Below are 20,800 nucleotides of genomic sequence, written 5' to 3'. Positions count from 1 at the left end.
GTACCAAATTTTCACTTCAGCCACATGCAACTATGTACATGTAAATGCATTTAGTCTTTGCCTGTGATATTGTAATTTAAGGGTATAATTTTAATTTTGCTCGCTGTTTACGTCACAACTACACTCATCCCTCCATATTTGCAGATTTGATTATTCACGGATTTGATTAATATGTTTTCTCTAAATCCTCTATCTAAATCCTCCAGTGCGATTTTATGATCAACTTTAACTAAAAGTTATACTGAAAGACCTAGACAGTATACTCTACTAGGCATTTGTAGTTCTTCTAGTGCAGTTCAATGGTCAGTGTCTGTCGGACGTTGACCACAGAGTTGCACTGGAGGACCTAGAGAGGTGTCCTTTCTGGTAAAAACATGTGTTATTTGCAGTTTTTTCATATTCACGGGGGTCTTGTGCCCCTAACCCTAGCAAATATGGAGGGACAAGTGTATTACTATTACATTCAGTTACATACAGGAATTACAATTGAGGAGCAACATTAGTGAAAAAACAAAACAAAACAGAAAACCCATTGCTAAGGATGCTGTATGGTGTGAAATGGGAAGAGGTCAATGGAGGAGGTGACACCATGAGTTACTGCGATGGGTGACACCAACCCTAGTGATGCCCCTGAAGCCTAGGGTTGCCAGTGTGAAAACTGAAAATAGCTCCTGTAGTTTTCAGGGTAGAAAAAGGAACTTTTAGCAGGTGTTGGTTGTTGTAACAAGGAACACCTGCTGAAACGCCCTGATTTGTTGTTGTTAAGGGCCTGCCAGTCCACCTTCACTCATGGCAACCCTGTGGATGAGACATCTCCAAGTCCCCCTATCTTTCTCACTGTTCTGCTAAGTTTTATATGTTCTTTTCCATGTCCTCCTTAGTTGAGTCTATCCATCTGGTCTGTGGTCTTCCTCTCTCTCTACTGCCTTTTCCAATGCGTCATGCTTTCTCATGATGTGGCCAAAGTATGACAGCCTCAATTTGATCATATTGGCTTCTGGGGGTATTTCAGACTTGATCTATTCAAGGAGCCATTTGCTTGTCTTTGCAGCTGTCTAATTCCTCTATCTATGCAACCATGAAGGGCTCAGGACCCCTCCTTGGCAATCTGAATCAAGCCCCTGGCTATTCCTGGTTCTCCCCTCCTTTGGCACTGCCACCTTCGCCTCATATTTATTGAACCATCCACCACAACCACCATCCCTCGGCCTCTTGCTCTTTCAGGCCCAAGGTGACCAGGTGTGGTCCTCACCGCCAAAGAGGACAAGGCACTGCAAAAGGAAGGGCATTCCAGCAAAATGGAGGACAGGAACAAAGGAAAAGCTTCTTTTAACAAAACAATATATGGTCCAATACACACTGCAGAAATAATCCATTTTGAAACCACTTTAACTGCCCTGGCTTCATGTTCTGGAATTCTAGAAATGGTGCCGTGACCAACTCTCATTCCCAGAATCCTGGAGCATGGAGTCAGGGCACTTAAAAGTGGTGTCAAACCGGGTTATTCATGCAGTGTGGATGCAGCTAGAGTCAGGGCAGGAAAAGTGATATGGAGCCAGGGCAATTAAATGGTGTCAGAGTAGGTTATTTGTGCAGTGTGAATAATAATGATAATGATGATAATAATAATATAATTTGTTTATATTCCGCCTCTCCAAGAAGAGCAAGGCAGCTTACAACATTAAAACATAAACACAATACAACGAAACCCAAAGTTAATAACAATAGCTATAACAATACAATTAAAATGGTCAAAAACAGTGCAAACGGGGTAGTTAATGGGAGGTGACTAGAGCCAGGGCATTAAACGTGGTATGAAGCCACTGGGCGATGGAAGCGGTGTCAGACCGGGTTATTTGTGCAGTGCGGATGCACAGCCAGAGCCAGGGCGGTGGATGCTGGCATTCTGGAGGACATCTGGGGGTTCCTTCTGGTTGGACCGAAGGCTGCAATGGGGGGAAAGGAGGACGCCTGGTCCCCCCTGTTTGAGGGAGGAGGAAGACCCCTTCCTCCTTGGTTCCTTGCTCTGGGCTTCTCTCCTCCTTCCTTCCTGCCTTGCCTTCTTCCCTTCAGCTGCCACGCAGGAGGCACCGCACCGCCTTCCTGCCTCTGCTCCGCTTGGCAAGGCAGCCTTGCTCCAGTCTGGCTCCCCTTCGGAGCTGGAGGCAGCAAGGAAGGAGAGGAGGATGCCCCGCCAAGAGCCTCTGCTCCGGCTGCAGGAAGAGCAGCGCTGCTAGCCTCCTCCGGCCGCTCTCCCCCGGACTCTCCCCCAGCCTCCGCTTCGGGTTTCCCTCCCGAAGGATGAGCAGCTCAGCCCCCGAAGAAGCCCCAGGGAGACGCCGCCCGGAGGAGCAGGTGAGTCGCTCTCCCCTCCTTCCAGCCTCAGCCTCGGACACGAGCCTCGTCCGCACTGCAGAAATAACCCGGTTTGGGACCACTTTGGTTGCCCTGCTGGCTCCATGCTCCGGAATTCTGGGCATGGTACTTGGTTGTGGCACCAGAGCCAGGGCAGCTAAAGTGGTCCCAAACCGGGTTATTTGCTCAGTGTGTATGCACACCCAGAGTCAGGGCGGTAACTCCAACTCCCAGAACTCCATAGCCTTGAGCCAGAAAAGCGTTAAAGCGGTGCCAAACCGGGTTATTTCTCCAGTGTGGATGCAACCCTGCGCGCGCTCTCCTTTTCCCCTTTTGGCGCCTCTTTTGTGCCTTTGGAGCTGAGGAAGCCACCAAAGAAAGAGTCCCCTTGTGCAGATGTTTTTGCTGCTGCTGCTGTTGTTGGTTTTTCCCGCCTTTTAAGCACAAAACAAAAAAGGAGGAGAGAGAGAGGAAGAAGAGGGTTATGCCAAGCCCCTTCTCTCCCACCCCTCTCTGTTTAAAAAATGTGTATTTCGTCCAATATTTGTTGGGGAAAAGATTATTAGGGCTATTTTTGTTCCTAAAAGAAGAAGTTACAGTGGTTCCAGTAACACCATTCCTAGCCCTGCCTCCTGCTTTCAGCTGCTGATCAAGAATGAAGAGGCTGCACTGAGGACATAACTATGCATGAAGGGCTATCTAGTGCAAGAAATAATGATAATAATAATAATAATAATAATAATGAAAACCTTACTGAGAAAGACATTGAAATCTTTTTCTAGCTACAGTGTTTTCTAATTGCAACACACAAAGAGAGCAGGGCTTTCAAAAATCCAAATAAATACATCTTAACTCTTTTCTTTTTTGCATAACTGCAAATTTCATGGTTTTCTGGGATGAATGTGCTTTATGTAAGTTTTATCTATTTATTAGTTATAGCAACATCCCCCCTTCCTCCAATGAGTTTTAAGGCAGCATTTCTTCATCCTCACAATAATTTTTTTGTGGGGTTGATCTGGCAAAGAGGCAATTTCATGCCTCACATTTGCTTATTATGTGGCTATCAAGGCTTCAGTTAAACCAGCCTAGCACTCCTTAGTCCCAGTTTGCCAGCCAAGCACTAACCACTGCTCCATACTAGCGTTTAGTAATCTGCACCATAATTGTTACTTCAGGCCTGTGGTCAGTAGGCTACTTAGAGTTTACAAAGGAGAAGTCTTACATAGTGAAGTTTATCTTTAATATCTTTGGGTGCTTGGAAAGCAATGTCAGGAAAATGGTTTATAATGCAAGCCTGTGCATATTTACTCAAATGTCAGTCCAGCTGTGTTCATATATTCGCAATATTAGGCATAAAAGCCTAATATATTGTGTGTGTGTGTGTGTGTGTGTATACACTCAGAAGTCCACCCAATGGAGCTTGTTCCCAAATGAGGCAGGATGAGGAGCAGTCATCCTGCAGCTGAATGGATTTTGTTGAACTGCAGCTCCCACCATTCCCTATCATTGGCTACTCCAGATAGAGTTGCTGGGAGCTACAGTCCAACAATGGCCTCATTTCCACTACCTTTTAAACCGGATCGCAAATCGATTTGAACTGGTTCAAACGACCCTGGTTCCCACTTAATCCAAATTGCCAAAGCGATTCTGAGAGGGAGGCCATGTTCCAGATCTATTTAACCTGCATCATTTTGATGCTGATTTTTTCAGCTTCTTTTTCAATAACTCGATTCCGCACAAGTGTGAACCACAAGCAGATGAGAATCAATTCAAATTTGCTCTTTGGCTGGCTGGAACCAAGTCATTTTGAATCAATTCATTCGTAAATGCGAAACACAAGTGGGTTATTTTAATGCCAGGAAATGTCAGAAAATGCGATTGGGGCAAACGTAGTGGGAACCACGCTCCAATGTCGAATTGATCCATCAATTCGGATCGCACACCGATTTATCTGTAAGTGGAAATGAGGCCAATATTTGCAGCTGTGGCTCAGTTTCATTGTGTAGCATTTCAGTTTCAGCCTTATAACATTAGCTTAAACCGTTTGATTCCATATATATATATATAATTACCTTTTTGTATTATAACTTTCAGAATAATCCAGCCAGCATGGTGAACATGTTGGCTGAGAGATTTTGAGAGTTGCAATGCAAAAAGTAACTTCTCCAAGTTCTGGATGGCCCATGTTTAGACAATGGCTTTTCTCCCTATCTTACTGCTTTTAAATGAGCGTCAAAGACTCAAATGATTCAGAATGCTCTTAACCGAATAGTTAAATGACATGTTTTACCTTTTAGCTGTTGAGGTTATTTTTTGGTTTGTACCGCTGTTTTAGTGAACTATATTTTGATTTTTTTTTAAATACTAGTTTTCCTATGTAGACTACCTTGAGATGGCTTTTGCTTTTAAAGGAATGATAAAATATCTGAAATAAATAAATAAGTTCACTGAACAACTAGTGAAAAGCTGGAAGCATTCCAAAGAGAAAGAGATTACCTGAAAATATAGAATGGGGTGGGCAAAAGATGGCCTTATAGGTATTACTGGATTATAGCTTCTCACCTCCATTGGCTAACCCAGTTAGGACTACAGGGAGTTGCAGCCCAACAACATCTGGAGAGTAACATAGTTCACCAATAAACAACAAATCAAGTGGTTTAAACAGTAGAACGCACCAAAAAGAATGGCGTGCATAGGAAGGAACTAAGTGCTCAGCATTTATTAGGACATTTCTACCATTATTTCAGTTTTCAGCTTAATTATAACAAAGTGAAGCTGTCACATCAAGAAGAGGAACCTGCTAATATCTTGGTGGAGCAAATAGTAGAACTATTGTTCTTAATAGAGGAATGTTATTGGGATCTTGGGAGCCCTGTAATGGTGCATTAGCAGGAAAAGACCTCTGTTCTGCAACCATTTATACTCAACTATAAGTTGACCTCATGTATAAATGGAGGGCAGGTTTTGGGCCAAAATTATGGATTTTGCCATGACCTGTGGATAAGTCAAGGATAAAACTTGGAAGCTCCTTCAGTGTGTCTATATGTGCATGCAGGAAGAAGGACTAAAACTGAGGCTTTTTGCTTCAGCATTTCAGCCTTCATTCCCCAGACAGTGGCAGCCCAGGCTGGGAGAGGGACTCTGTTTGTTTGTTTGACAGCAATAAGTCACCCAGGATTCTTTCTGCTGGGCTCAAGAGAGAAATAAACTGCTCCCCTGACTGCATGGGGAAAACTGAAAGAGTTGCTATCACATCATCAGCATAAAGCAATATCTATTACCATACTGACCCTTAAATAAGTCAACCTGGGATGTTGGGGTCAACTATTGGGGATAAATATTTTGACTTATAGACGAGTATATACGGTATGTCAGAAAATGTTACATCTGTGCAGCATCTTGGGTCAACTGGTGGTGAAATTGGGAAACTGGTGTTATCCATTCATGCTCATTTAGAAATGGCTTCCTGAGGGTCACAACAGATGGCCCGGTAAAGCCAGCTTTTAGCTGGCTTGGGGGTATGGCGTTTGGACACACCATGCCCCCAAGTCATCCAGACGATTACATGTTGGCCAGCTTCTGGGCGACATGAGGGTTGCGTTCAGATACCACTTGCCCCAGAGCCGGTGAAAAGTTGGCTCTAGTGTCGAAAGCACGCTATTTTTCTGCCCCAAATAGAAGTCGACTTTTTCTGCTCCTTTTTGGGGCTGTGGCGTGAGGTTACTGTGGCCGCAATCCAGCTCTCTCAGGGTGGTGTCATGCCACCCCTTTGGAACTGTCTGTTTTGTCCCTTAGTTTAATAGATCTTAATCCCAGATGAGTCATATAGTATCATCTTAAGAACACTTGTTCAAAGTATCCAGTACTGCAAGGTTTTTCACAAAAAGTTATATGTAGAATCATAACATTATATCATGTGGGACACATATAAAATACAACTAAAAGCTTCAAGAGTCATGTTTACAAATTGGTTGATTACTGAAGTCTAATACAGATATTGAAATATAGTGTTCTCATGGCACAATAATTAGGAACAGCAAAATATATTTAATTCTGAATGTAAATGAAGACTAGCACTACTGTTCACTTACTTGGTTTTTTAAAAAAACATAGTCATCAAGAAAAAGTGTTATCATGGAAGTCATTTTTCAAAATTCATTTAGGATAAAATGTAGGAAACACAGGTGAAGGTCTGTCAAGGCAACTGGTTGTTTCACTGCCTCAACATAATCCATAGGATTGCTGTGAGCATAAATGCCACTTTTATCTCCTTGGGAGGAAGTCCATTGTAATAATGTAAGAGACAATAATCATACTTGGTGATTTGAACTGAAGGTGGACAAGTTAAGCTTTTGATCATTAATTTGTACTTTTGTATTGTCATGAACAAAAAGAAAATGTGCACGTAAGAGTATTTTTTTTAGAAAAAAACATTCTTTTTAATCTTCAACTTCAAAGAAGAACTTCACTTTCTAAATGTGACATCTCCAAATAAATGTCAGGATTGGTTACGAACACAGCTTGTTCCCTTTACCAAAACCATAGTTTCATCTGAAATATATTTTCTAAAGAAAAGCCCACAGGGATGACAAAAAGGGAAGTAGGATATATATATATGTCCTATAATATTTTAAATATAATTCAGCATATTAAAGCTGTAAATGGAATTGTGGATATGGTTTACTGATGCCTGAATAAAGATAAGGAATGACATTTGTAGCAATAGCAAGTACATTTCTATACCACTTATCAGTGAACTTAAGCACTCCCTAAGTTGTTTACAAAGTGTAAGCTAATTGCCCCCAACTAGCTGGGTACTCATTTTAGCAAGCTATGGATGGATGTAAGGCTCAGCCGAGCTTGAACCCTTGGCTGGTATTGAACTTGCAACCTTGTGGTTTGTGAGTGAGTGGCTGCAGTACAGGCATTTAATCATTCTGCCACCAGGGCTCTTTTTGTAGGGATATAAAAACATAAGGAAGGAGGATATGAAGAACCTTTTGGAAGCTGCATGCCACCCTAATATTAATTTATTTCTCTGATTCTCTTTTCTTCTTGGAAAAGTGAACAGAATCATGAATATTCTCTTCTAGCCTAAGAACCTACTATTACTTCACAAGGATGGTGTTTAACTGTGGATGCCATTCATGCCTCCGTTCAAGTGTAAGGAATAGAACAGCAATCCGGTTTTAACTGCTATATGCTGACAATACAAAGGTTGAAATTGGCTGCAAGCAGTATTTACTCATCATTTTGTTCTGCTATTTTGGAAACCTATATTATATAGAAAGCTGATATGTTTTATTTAAGTTACAACATTGTATATAATTTTTTTTCTGGTATCTGGGAATATATTCTTTCTTGTATGCAAGGGTGCATGGCTTCTCAGAAGAAAGAGCAAAGTTGCTCATAGTTTCAATTTTTATTTCTTCTTTTTGTAAGAAAATATTCATAGAGAGTGTGTGAACTTTGGATGGCCCTTGTGGTCTCTTCCAACTCTATGATTCTATGAAATAGAATCTTTTGCAGTCTTTTCTCTTAGACTTATTTTAATAAGTTGTTAGTTTATATTTTATTGCTTTTTGATTTTAGATTGTATGCTGTAGGCAGGTTTTTATCTGCATTTTGGTTGATCACTATGTAAAGCACCGTCTAAAACTTATGGTGCTATATAAATAAATAAACAACAAAAACAACAATAAATCCTCTCTTATTCCATTTTTAAATGCAAGAACTGATAATGGCCCCCACTACCTGAGACAGAGAGTTTTCTCAGTTTTGTTGATTTTTTTTCACATGGAACTTCTTTGTTTGTGAAAATCAATTTTTCACAATGTATTTCACACAAAATGGTGCATTTTGGGGGTTAAAAATACCAAGGGGCTTGTGTCATCATAAGTGGAAGGAAGGAAGGAAGGAAGGAAGGAAGGAAGGGGGAGGGAGGGTGGGAGAGCAAGAGAGGGGGTGCATTTGTTGCTGATGGTAGTGTGACTGTGCTGCCATTAGGGACAATGGGACTTGAGCATCAGTGGATTTTTGTATCCTCTGGTGTGTGTGTGTGTGTGTGTGTGTGTGTGTGTGTGTGTGTGTGTTACAGTAGGGATCCACAGATACTGAGGGCTGATTGTACTTTTTTTTTTTTAATGTAAAAGCATTTTCAGAATAAAATAAACAGTGGCATCGCATTGGGACCTTGCTATCTGAGGCTTCTGTCTACAACAAAGGTAAACCATTTTTTTCTAATATTGGGACTGATTGGCATTCTTTACCTCTACACCATCTACACCACCTGATGCAAAACATGAAGACTTCTTGAGAAATTCAGTGTCCTCTACCTACATAGGAGACTGTGGCTTCACAAAGGAAGGAGACATGCGGAAATCCAAGGAAACATCTTTGAGTTGCAAATGGACATTAAATTTCCTTGACTTTGAAAATGTCCCAGAGACTACATGGCCAAAGGGGGAGGTGCCAGCCTGCAGATAGTCCTTCCTACCATCTGAACTAAGAACAGATACAGAAAATGCAGGCCTATGACTAACATAATCAAGTTTTTTCTCCTGTTTGTCTGATGAAGCCTGTGTGATTTGGAAAACTTGCAACATGCAATTGTGCATTTTGTTTGGTCCAGTAAAGGTATCATTGTTTGGGTGTTATTGGATTTGCTATATGGCCAACATGGCTATGTCTAGATGCTCCATTTACTTTGTGGTTAAGTGTATACCTGCCTATTCAGAATTAAGATACCATTGAACCCAATGGGCAAGGGATGGTGCTGTAAGATAGCTCAGCTCCAGGTGGTTAGAAATATTGTAGGATTGCTCTAGAAGAATCATTGTACAAACAAAAGTTTTTCCAATGTACACCAATAAGTCTGTAGGAGGGAAACAGCAAGGTAAAGTATGGAAATTTCATAGAAAGAAATGCAAAATTGTACTGTCATAAAATTTACTGCAAAAACGTACGTTGGTCATAATTTTATGTAAGGAAATAATGCAGTGTCACGAGGAATGTAGACATGGAAAATGGCTTGCTAGGAAAAGGAAGATGAGGGTGAGGGATGGTGGTTAGACTAGCAGCAGCACCATTGAGCAGGCAATTGTAAATTTCTTTTGTACTGAGGTCAACATCATGATGGCAGTTTTATGGAGCCAAACTATGATCTAATCTATACTTCTTGCATTTGATTATATGAATCATTCCTTGTAGGGTTGTGCTGAATATCTCCTCTTTTAATTTATAGGGCCCTTAAAATCCTGAAAACACATACAATACACATTGATGCTGTTTGCTGTCATTGTTTCTGTGATCTACTGTTGCGCTGGCAACATTCCCCACCCCACACCCTTTCAGAGAGTCTTTCTCTTTCATAGAATGATTCTAGCTAAACACAGTGAGATTGCATGCTGAATGTACTGACATCAAACCATTATGCAGCCAATCAGATTTGTATCTCTGCAGCCAAATAACTGATTTAAAGCAAAGGCAGTACTTTTCAATCACACTTGAAAGAGACCTCAAGGGCTATCCAGTCTAACTCCTTGCCGTGCAGGAATACACATTCAAAGCATTCCTGAAAGATAGCCATCCAGCCTCTGTTTAAAAACATCCACAGAAGGAAGCTCTACGACACTCTTATCATCAGGAAGTTCTTCCAAATGTTTAGATGGAATCTCTTTTCCTGTATTTGAAACCATTACTTCATGGAAACCATGCCCTAAGAGGAGAGACTTAGCGAGCTGGTGATATGATAGCCTTGTTTAAACATTTGAGGGAATGTCATATTGAGGATGGGGCAAACTTGTTTTCTACTGCTGTGTTGGACATAACCAAGAAGTCTTTTTTATAGATTTTAACCTCTCTAGCAAGCCTGGACTGCTTCTACACTTTAGCTTTTCTGACTTTCTCCCAACATGAGCTGGCTATTTGTTTGAATTCCTCTCTAGTGATACCCCCCCCCCCTTTCCATTTCTTGTATATGCCTCTTTTAAGTCTTAGTTCAACTGGAAGTTCTTTAGACAGACCATCCTGCATTTTTGGTTTAGATAAACCATCCTGGACCTCATTCCCACTTCGTTGCTGAATCGATTCCTAGATTCGGTCCAGAAACTGGTTCAGCAATGAGCATAGTTCCAACTACCTTTGCACCAGAAAAAGGCCGGTGCCGGAGAGGCCATGGGAAGGCCTGGCCAGGCAGAGAGGCCAGGACATGCGGTGGAGAGGCCAGGCCTCACGGTGGAGAATGAGGATGGAGGAGGTTGTCCTTGGACAACACTAGCTCTTCACCTTAGAAATGGAGATGAGAACTGACCCCTGTGGTCAGTTATGACTAGATATTCATGTCAAGGGACTACATTTACCTTTATGGTAATTTGAGGAAAGCAACATTTACTTTAAAAAAACCATTATGGCTTGCATTTTGTTAGTGAATTATAATGCTGTAAATCAGTCTTTTGCCTTTGCAACTCACTTTTATGGTTGTTGCATAGATTGGAATTCTGTTCTAATCATAGAATGGCCAAACTCCCGCCCCAACCCAGATCATAAGCACACAGCGCATCACACACACCCCCAGCCATTTTCATGTTGTTGGAGAACAGGGGGATGTGTGGGGATGAATCCAGTTATAGCTGTGGCTGGATGCACTGTGGCAGGCATCTACAGAGACCTCCAGTTATCCCTGCATATGATGTCCTCACAGGAAAACAGCTTGGTACATCCCTGCTCATCTCCCTATTTCTTGACAAGATAGAAATAATGTTCTGGAGAGATTGTGCTGCTTACATGGTAAGGTTAGCATTGGGAGATATAGCTACAGTTGTGTAGCTACCTGATACTTGTACATCTCCTGATACAGGATATTGATCCACAGGTTTCATGGTAGAAAGTTATATAAACTTAAAGACTGGGCTAGCGTATCTGGACTTGTAGATCTAGTGCATGAAGGTGGAGTAGTTTTCATACATCATACCATTTCCCCCCTTAACTCACACACATTTTTGTATGCATAATGGCATACACAGTCAGTGTTTCAGGGTGTTGTGTAGACTGGAAAGTTGGTACATGAGAATTGGAGAGCTGCCCATATGAGGATAGATTTTACTTACAGCATGGGAACTCATAATGCATAATGTTATGTAGACATGAATAAAAGTTTTGGGAAACGCCTCCACAAAAAACTGTCTTGCTAACAAGGAACATATAGTCAAGTCTGAATCTCTGTGGTTAAATAGTTTCTCCAAATGTGTTCTAGGAATGAGCTTATGCTCCAGAAGTTTGACAAAATATGATTTTCATGTTTTGATTACATCATGCGCAGTAACATTTTATATTCACATCTGGAAATTTCCAGTGTTAGAATTCTGTTCACAAGCTCCTTCAGTTGTCTTTCCATTCAGATTCACTGTGTTATAACAATGAATAATCTTATCCATTAACTAAACTTGGAATGTCTGCCTAGGCTTTGAATTTGTTTCTTCATATTGCTATAATAATTGATTGGAATCTTGGCAGCACCAATCACTTTCCCAGATGTATTTACCCTGGATTTCACTCAGTGTTATTCTCAGTAACAGAAGGATAAAGAACTACATGATTTGAGAATACTATTATTTCCTACACATACTGCATTTGGTAGTGAGAAGAATCAGGGGACAAGAATTCTGATTGCCTTTCCAGCTGGAGAATGCATGTATTTCCCGGTTCTGGCAAGGATGAGACCTTGGTTGATTCTGGACAAAGGAGGAGGTGAGGTGTGGAGCAAAGACTGTAACAGACAAGGAACGTGTATCTACTCAAAGGTCACAAAGCAAAAATTGTACAAAATAGGTACTTCAGAACCATGGACAAGACAAATTGTTCTGAGAGGAAGTGGTTGCTGCCAGACAAATGGAGTTTGTTAAAAAGGGAGAAATCACTGGTCTAGAGTCTGGCATTTTGTCACTTTGTTGTCTCTTCCCATGCATGCTGCCTGTATCCATGGGAAGAACTGGTAAGGCCTTTTAGAATAAGGATACTGGTTACCTTGTTCAGCTAAGGAGTACTCTGGGAAGAAGCAGGAGAGCAATGAAACAGTGAGTGTGCTTCATGGAGAAAAAGGAGTGTTAGATGTTGAGGCAAAGCAATTGTTGAACAACTCTACTTAGAGCCCCTCCAGATAAGAAAAATAGTCTCTGAAGGTCCCAGTTATGCAAACTAATTTTATTTTGAAGATCAACATGATGTTTTCTTAATCGCAAACTATTTCTTAGGAATGTTCAGCATTATCAAGGACTTTTCATTCCTACTTCCCAGGTCAGTTTAAATTAACCTAGAATTTTTGAAAAGATATGTTTCTCTCTTTCATTGTATTATCTCAGAACTCGAAGGCTTTCTTGACCGGCATCCATAGTTTTCTGTGGGTTTTTGGGGCTATGTGGCCGTGTTCTACAAGAGTTTATTCCTGACGTTTCACCAGCATCTGTAGCTGGCATCTTCAGAGAATGCTGACCTGGAAGAGAGTGGGTATATATAGGGTCACACAGTGTGTATATACCCACTCTTTTCCAGGTCAGCATTCTCTGAAGATACCAGCCACAGATGCTGGCAAAACATCAGGAATAAACTCTTCTAGAACATGGCCATACAGCCCAAAAAACCCACAAAAAACTGAGAACTAGTTAAAATGGCCACCACCAATAAAATATTGATATTGTTTCCAGGATACAGATCTAACAGAGATCAAGTGAGGGAAAAGACAAATGTTTTCACCAAAACAAAATGATTCTAATGTTTAACTAGTGTAATATTATTAAAACACTTTAGCATGTTGACTATAGCTCTTGAATAATAATAAAGCAGTCTCAGTGGTACCTGGTAAAAATCAATTCTTGAAATGTTGCATGAATGTAGATGTAGTATGTGATCTATGGGAGGGGGAGAAGGAGAACCCAAGAGAAGGGTTCATTCATGTGTAGCCTCATAAATCAATTACTGTGATAATGTTGCTTGACTACCCCTGCCCCTAAAGTTCTGTTGCCCAAGTTCTGACAAACCATATACATCAAAAGTCCCAATATACCATGTGATGGGACTGCCCCCCCGCTCCCCCCCCCCCGCTGCTGGTAGGGAGCAATCAGCCTCTCAGTGGTCTCCAAACTGTGCCCTTTAAGAGATTTTGGACCAGCTCCCAGAAGCTTCAGCCATGATGGCTAATAGTGGGATTCTGTGAGCTGAATTCCCAAAGTCCTTAAAGATCACAGTTGGGGACCACTAGCTCATAGAACATTCAGGATTATACAACTGTAACTTAACTAAACAGCCTACATAGAAGAAGAATATCCAACCCCTAGATTGGAGTAAAAAAAACTATGCCCCAATAACATGGGAAAATTTCCTCTTGGCTCCGAATGTGATCAGATGCAGCCTGGGGATGTGGAGTACAATCAGTAACACAAGGGGTGGTTGGGATGAGCCAATTGACTGCTGGGCTCCATTTGGTGGGAGCCAGGTGGAGCTGCTCTTTATATGGCCGCTCAGTTCCCACTTGAAATCTTGCGAGATCTGTTGCCCTTATGAGATTTCACGTGATCTGGGGTGAGATTTCACTCAAATCATGTGGCCAAATCTCATGATGGTAGCAGTCATTATGAGATTTGAGGCAGAAGCAGCAGCAGCAGTGTGGTATCAGTTCCCCAGAGGCACCCACTGCAACTGTGGGCCCCTCCCATAGTGTTGGGGCAAGTCTTCTGTCCACCAGTAGTGTTCAACAACTTTATAAATGATTTGGATGAAAAAGTAAAGTAAGAAGGGTTTCTTTTCAAGCTGGCATTTTACAAGAACGCCAGACTGGGGAGAAAGTAAATACCTTACTGGAGAAATGAGAAACAGGTTTTAAGATGATATTGGCCCAGTACAGACCGGTGCTTTGTGCCAGCTTGTGGCCAAAATCAGGGTTACACGGGCTGGGCATCCACATATGCCCAGACCTACTATTGGCACCCGTGCACCATCATTGCATGCGCTTGTCCATACGAGGTACACACTGATGATGTCTGTGTGGCGCAGCACCCAAACAACATCACATCGCATGGATGTCATGATTGCTCATGAGCATGCTAATGGCAACCCACATGTGCTGTAAAAAGAACCCGCGGGAGCAGGTTTTTTCAGGATCCTGGAGGCTGCGGCGTTTGTCTGCTGCGACCTCCATCCGGGGCAGAAGGGAGCAGCTTCTGCCCATCTGTTTCCCGCCATTGTCATGAAACCAGAGTAAAAATGTCACAAAAGGAGTTCTGAGACAATTGTGTGTGACTTTCAGGTCACCTGTGAATGTATGGTGACCCCATTAATTTTATAGGGTTTTCTTAAGCAAGGAATACTCACAGATGGTTTTGCCAGTTCTTTCCTCTGAAACATAGTGTACAACATCTGGTATTCATCCAAACTCTAACCCAGGGCTGACCATATTTAGATTCCAAACTAAGATAGGATCTGGTGCTTTTAGGACATTTAGGCTGAGGCAAATGTACATTTCTATATTTGAACAGGGGAAAAAAATCAGGTATGTCACTGCAGGATGAATGAAACCTGTCTTGATAGAAAACAATACATAAGAAAAATCCAGCCATATCAGATTAAAGGTTTATGTAGTCCAGGAAACCTTCCTTACAGTAAGAAGATGTAGTGGTAAAGAATTGATTTTATGAGTACATTGATTATATATATATATATATATATATATATATACATACAGTGGTGCCTCGGGTTACGAAATTAATTCTTTCCGCGGCTAATTTCGTAACCCGAAAAACCTTCGTAACCCGAATTGCCATAGGCGCTAATGGGGAAAAAAGCCGCGGCTCTGCCGCGGCTCCATTTAAAACAGCTCCGGAGTTTTTTCGTAACCCGAAAAAACTTTCGTAACCCGAAACAATAAATCCCTATGGGATTTTTTCATATCCCGAAAAATTCGTAACCTGGGTATTTCGTATCCCGAGGTACCACTGTATATATATATATATAGTTTCTGCAATGCATTTTGTATGAACTATGCACTCTTAAATATCCATTTCAAACCAAGAGATGGAAACATATTATACTAAAGATACTATAATATATATCCATATTGTTATTGCTATGGAGAAAACAGTTATTCAAGATGAATCTCAAGAACCATCCATCAAGTAGACCAATTTTTACAAGAAATTGCCTAGCAAAGTAAATCAGAAATTTTACTTCATCAGAGGAGGAACACATCTGGCTGACCATGAGATTCCAGCCCTGATCTAGAATGTGATAAATAATCATACTACTCTGCTGTGATTTATGTATCTTACTATTTCCACTTTTGGCAAGGCAGGTTAAGAAGGTTATTGTCAAGCTTATAATTTATAAAACTGTGTATAGTTTAGCCTGCATACAACTTCATTTAGAAGTAATAACATGATCATCATTGAATATTTGAAGGACTATAACACAGATTATGGAGTACATTTATTTTCTGTTGTTTCCAAAGGTGAGACCTGAAACAGTGGGTTTAAATTACAAGAAAGGAGATTCTGAGTAAACATCAGGAAGAACAGAAAAGTGATGGACTTTCTTTATGCAGTTAATACCAGTGCAGTATGGAAATACTGTGCACTTCACAGTTATGTTTTACCTCCCCCCTTTTATCATTTGAAATGAAAACTTTAGAAATAAACTCACTTCTATCCTGGTAGGGTCTTCTCACTAATTTTCCATATAAAGTAAGTACTGGAAATTCAAGCACAGTTGGCACATGATGTTTCACATGTGACATGCTGAGGACTAACCCCCCCCCCCCCCCAAACTCTAACATTTGTCACTCACCATGTTTGTGATTGGATTAAGCCTTCAGGGAAAAAGGAGCTTGGTAAAACCTGCTAACTTCTAAAGTCTATAGTAAAATAAATAATCAAGAACCAATGTTTTAGGTTTGTCGTTGTTGAGTGCCTTCAAGTCATTTCTGACTTAACGGCAATTGTATTTCATGGAAGTGCAGGGTGAAACAAACAAGCTGCCTGAGGCTTCCCAGCTCTAAGCTTGGATTTGGGAGTGGAGACAGCAAGAAGGAATTGCTCAAATATGGTGTAGTGGTTTGAATGTTGGACGACAACTCTGGAGACCAGGGTCAAATCCCCATTCAGCCATGGAAACCCATTAGCTGACCTTGGGCAAGTCACACTCTCTCTTGCCAAGAAACCCTACTGAAAGGTTCACCCTAGAGTCTCCATTAAGTTGGAAATAACTTGAAGACACACAAAAACTGGAGTGCAATGTCAGGGAGAGGAGAAGAGCAGCTTCTTGATAACAGTAGATTTTGACTTGGCTATTTGAATCAGCCACACTTGTGTGTGTGTGTGTGGGGGGGCTGTTTCCAAGACATGCAAGTAAAGCATCACAATTCCCTCACTGCCAGACTCTGCCCACTATTTATTTGTTTATTTGATTTCTACCCATCCCCTTTTCCTTATGCCAGACTCAAACCGACCATTACTGTTGTAATTCCTATCATGCAGCGCTCTCTCTCTCTGTGTATATAAAATTTTGCTGGAATCTCATTACATAGTCATTTGCTCTGCCCTGTATTTCAGAAATACTGTATAATGCATAGATAGTTAATAAATAACCTTCATTGGGAAATAAAGCAACGAGACTCAATTAGAATTTCTACTTAGTGTAGTGGACATTATTTTTCATGTAAAGTTGTAATGATAATTACAGTATAGAAACAAATTAGCACATTTTATTCCAAAGCTCTAACAATTTTAATTTAATGGTAGGAGGAAAGGAGCTATCCAATTCCAGCATTTGAAGTGTTTTTCATGTCAGCCTCATATGTCCAGTTTTTACCAACTGTATTTGTTCCTGCTTCCCGGTGGCCTCTTTAATCTCTGTTTTTCAGATCACAGGGTTGTGATCACATTTGACAGTGGCATGGTGGACATAAATATATTGCTAGAAATGTCTGTAACAAGATGGGGCTGCAATTTGTTTCTCCTCTGAGCATAATTCTCTTTGGTTGATGTACATGACTTTGAAGGTTATGGTTGCCCAGTGTCAGTAATTCACCAGCCTGTTTGTACGTAGGTCTATTTACTAGGTTATCTAATAGCTACTGAAGCAAGTACTGTATATTATCCTGTTCAGAATTCTTTGTGTCCTAGAAAACAATATTCTGATCCTTACATATAGCACTGTAATGTGTTCAGATAAGGAAACAATTTTACTTCCTTTTCATGGATCATTATAAGCAAGCCTGGGTACAACTGCACAATAGTTATACAGACTGAATCTCCCTTATGTGAAATGCTTGGGGCCAGAAGTGTGTATGTACTGCCATAAGAAGATGTGAAACGTGTACAAAGACTTTGAGTATGTAGCAGTAGCAGGAGGAACCTTACAGGATCTGTGAAGAATATATGTAATTATTTTGGCATTTTTTAAAAAAATATATAGAGTAGTTTTGAAGGCAGCATGAAATAGTGAACATGTGTCTTGCATATCTTGTTCCTTGCAATATTAGAAGTTCATATTTAACTTAGCCATTAGTCTCATGATAGACTGTAGAGTCAATGTATTTATAACACTGACATTTTTCAGCAACAAGAGGAGGTCTTCTTCTTTTGTGGCTTCTTTATTTTTATGTTGAAAGAGCAGTCACTATCACTTTGATCCATTCCCTCCAGAGTTTGGGCAGTAATTCAATTTGCTGCTCAATATCTGGGTCATGTAGATTGCCAAATAAGAGATTGTTGCATCACTTGATGAGAGAAAATCCAATCTGAATACTATAGAGATACATATTGTATCAACAACCTTTTATTCGGTGGGGTAGAATGTCTTGTCAAGAATGTAAACATTGGTTTGAGCCTGATAAAAGCATATCTTTCTATATGTAAAGGTACTGTTTTCTTCAAAGCAATGCAAAATGTTCCAATCAAAAGTCTTGCTCATACTGTCTGTAACACTGAAGAGAGCATTTGAAGTCCTTGTGTTTGCTGTGCAGTTTTCAATGGAGAGTTCTTTTGTTTCTAATGGCTGTGGGTCAGATCAGCTTCATGCAAGAGAACTAAATTGCTGTTAGCTGTAGTACACAATATTTATACCATTGAATCTGCTGGAAAGTGATACCTCAGATAACCTTGCACTGAATGTTTTCCTGTTTTGGAAATCACACTGGAATAGCTGGGGTATTATTATTTATCTTATGCATGTTCATGACAGTTATAAAGAGGCAGCAGCACCAGATTACTAGGTCTGCAAGTGTGAATACAATTAGCTTGTATAAATACTGTTGAACCCCAAGAACAGGCCCATACATTAGGCATAATAGCTTAGACAGTACCTTGCCACACCTCTGTTCAGTGTTTACCTTGTGAAATGTTCAGCCCATGTGTAGAGCAATGGGCTATTCCATAGTTGGATGTTCATAGCTGAGAAGTTGTTTCAGTCCTTTCCTGGAGCTGAGACTGGTATGAAACTTCTTGGTACCTGAACTAGATGGGTCGTCTCTTTTTAAATATCATTGGCAACTATACTTTTGGTGAGATTTCCATATCTTGGGTAGTTCTGAAAGGAGGCTAAACAGACATAGGTAGAATTAAGAGAGGAATTGGATAAAATGGAAACAGACAAAGAACAAGAAACTTTGATTTACTTAAGAAGAGAATTTTTTGAATATAGTAATAAAAATTAAAAAATGTTGGCTAGATCCACCTGTCCTGAATGGGGGTCACACTTCCCCTGAAGGACGAAGTTCGCAGTCTAGGAGTACTTCTGGATTTGTCCCTGCAGTTGACATCTCAAGTAGATGCCATGGTCAGAAGTGCTTGCTATCAACTTCGATTGATATGCCAGCTGCGACCCTACCTGGGCCAAAGGGACCTTGAAACTGTGGTACATGCTCTGGTAACCTCTCGCTTAGATTTCTGTAATGCGCTCTACATGGGGCAACTAGCTTCAGCTAGTACAACACATGGCAGCCAAATTGGTCACTGGTGATTCCAGGTTTGCCCATATAACACCTATTCTGAAAGATCTGCACTGGCTGCCTATTCGCTTCCGAGCACAATACAAGGTGTTGGTTATTACCTATAAAGCCCTACATAGCTTGGGCCCGAGTTACTTGAGGGACCGCATCTCCCCATATAATCTGCCCCGCACACTCAGAACAACCGGGAAGAACTTGCTGGAAATTCAATCATCTAAATATGCTACTACATCCCAGAGGGCCTTCTCAGTAGCGGCCCCACAAATCTGGAACAATCTTCCTGAGGAGCTCCACCTTATCACCCCCCTGGAAACATTCAAAAAGAGGCTAAAAACTTTCTTCTTCTGTCAAGCTTTCCCCTCTGGAAAATGAAGTTGTGTATTTTGATTCCATTAAATTTCTGCCTCATCCTTTCAAATGATTATTTTAGATTTGTATATTGTATATTGTGTTATTGGTTTTATCTATTTTATGATGTGTTTGTAACTGGTTTTAAATTTTGTGTACACCGCTTTGATCTTCTGGAAAAGTGGTATAGAAATAAAATTTATTATTATTATTAAAAGAAGAAAATAGAAAGTTTGATAAATATGGTTAAGGTTAAATCTGGTAAAATATGCAGAATGATGAAAGAAAAATTTTAAAAATTGAAGAATTTTATAAGGAATTACATCAAGCAGGGGAGAATCCTGTGGATAAAATAGAGAAGTACGTGGAAGAAAATTGGAAAATAAAAATAAAGGAGGTCATCCTGGTCGCTGCTGCCGCCACCGAAGGTCTGGGTGGCAGCCTGGAGGCCTCTTGGCCTCCAACCCGATCACCTGGCCTTTCCTGTGGTGGCAGCGGAGACCAAGGCGGTGAGGAGAATAGAATAATTATTCTATTAACATGATGTGACCCTTAAAGACACACCATGCAATTCTTTTGCACTTTCTATTTTAATATTGTATTGTTTGTCTCTGCCTTGTTTTGTTGTTGTTGTTGTTGTTTGCCTTCAAATCATTTCTGACTTCTTGTATAACCTGCATTAAAAAGCAGACAGATGCCACTCTTCTTGGTGAACACTTGGTTTGTTCAAAATCTGAAAGTATGTTGGAACAGATTGACTATGAACCAGAATATTCAGTTAAAAGAAAATTGTTCACTTGCTGTGAAGGTAATGAAATTGATTTTGAAATATGTTTTTACTTGTGTATAAAAAGAGAAAGAAGGGTAGAGTTGGAAAGAGAACAAGCTATTTACCTTTTCTTTTTAACAGTCAAGGAGAAAATAAAGCAAGTATTTCTGCAAACATGTTTCTTTAGTCTACAAGTGCAGCAGTTTGAGGAAGAATACTGAGGATGTGAATATGCCTATGTTATAATCAATGCACATGTACATTGTACACCTATGTACACCATAGTGAATTTTTATACTTATGTAGTTGTACTGTCAATATCACAATTAGACCTG

General features: G+C 40.5%; 1 protein-coding gene across 2 annotated transcripts in view; it reads left to right on the top strand.

Moving 5' to 3' along the window:
• The first annotated feature begins 2,113 nt into the window (after window positions 1-2,113).
• Window positions 2,114-20,800, top strand: part of ZNF385D (zinc finger protein 385D) — a 443,232-nt gene continuing 424,545 nt past the window's right edge. For both annotated transcript variants that reach the window (XM_042477445.1, XM_042477444.1), the window contains exon 1: window positions 2,114-2,355. The gene's annotated coding sequence lies outside the window, so the exon portion shown is untranslated. The remainder of the gene's footprint in view (window positions 2,356-20,800) is intronic.

This window comes from Sceloporus undulatus, chromosome 6 (genome assembly GCF_019175285.1).
Source record: "Sceloporus undulatus isolate JIND9_A2432 ecotype Alabama chromosome 6, SceUnd_v1.1, whole genome shotgun sequence".
Taxonomy (NCBI): Eukaryota; Metazoa; Chordata; class Lepidosauria; order Squamata; family Phrynosomatidae; genus Sceloporus; species Sceloporus undulatus.
This window is presented reverse-complemented; position numbering and strand designations above follow the sequence as displayed.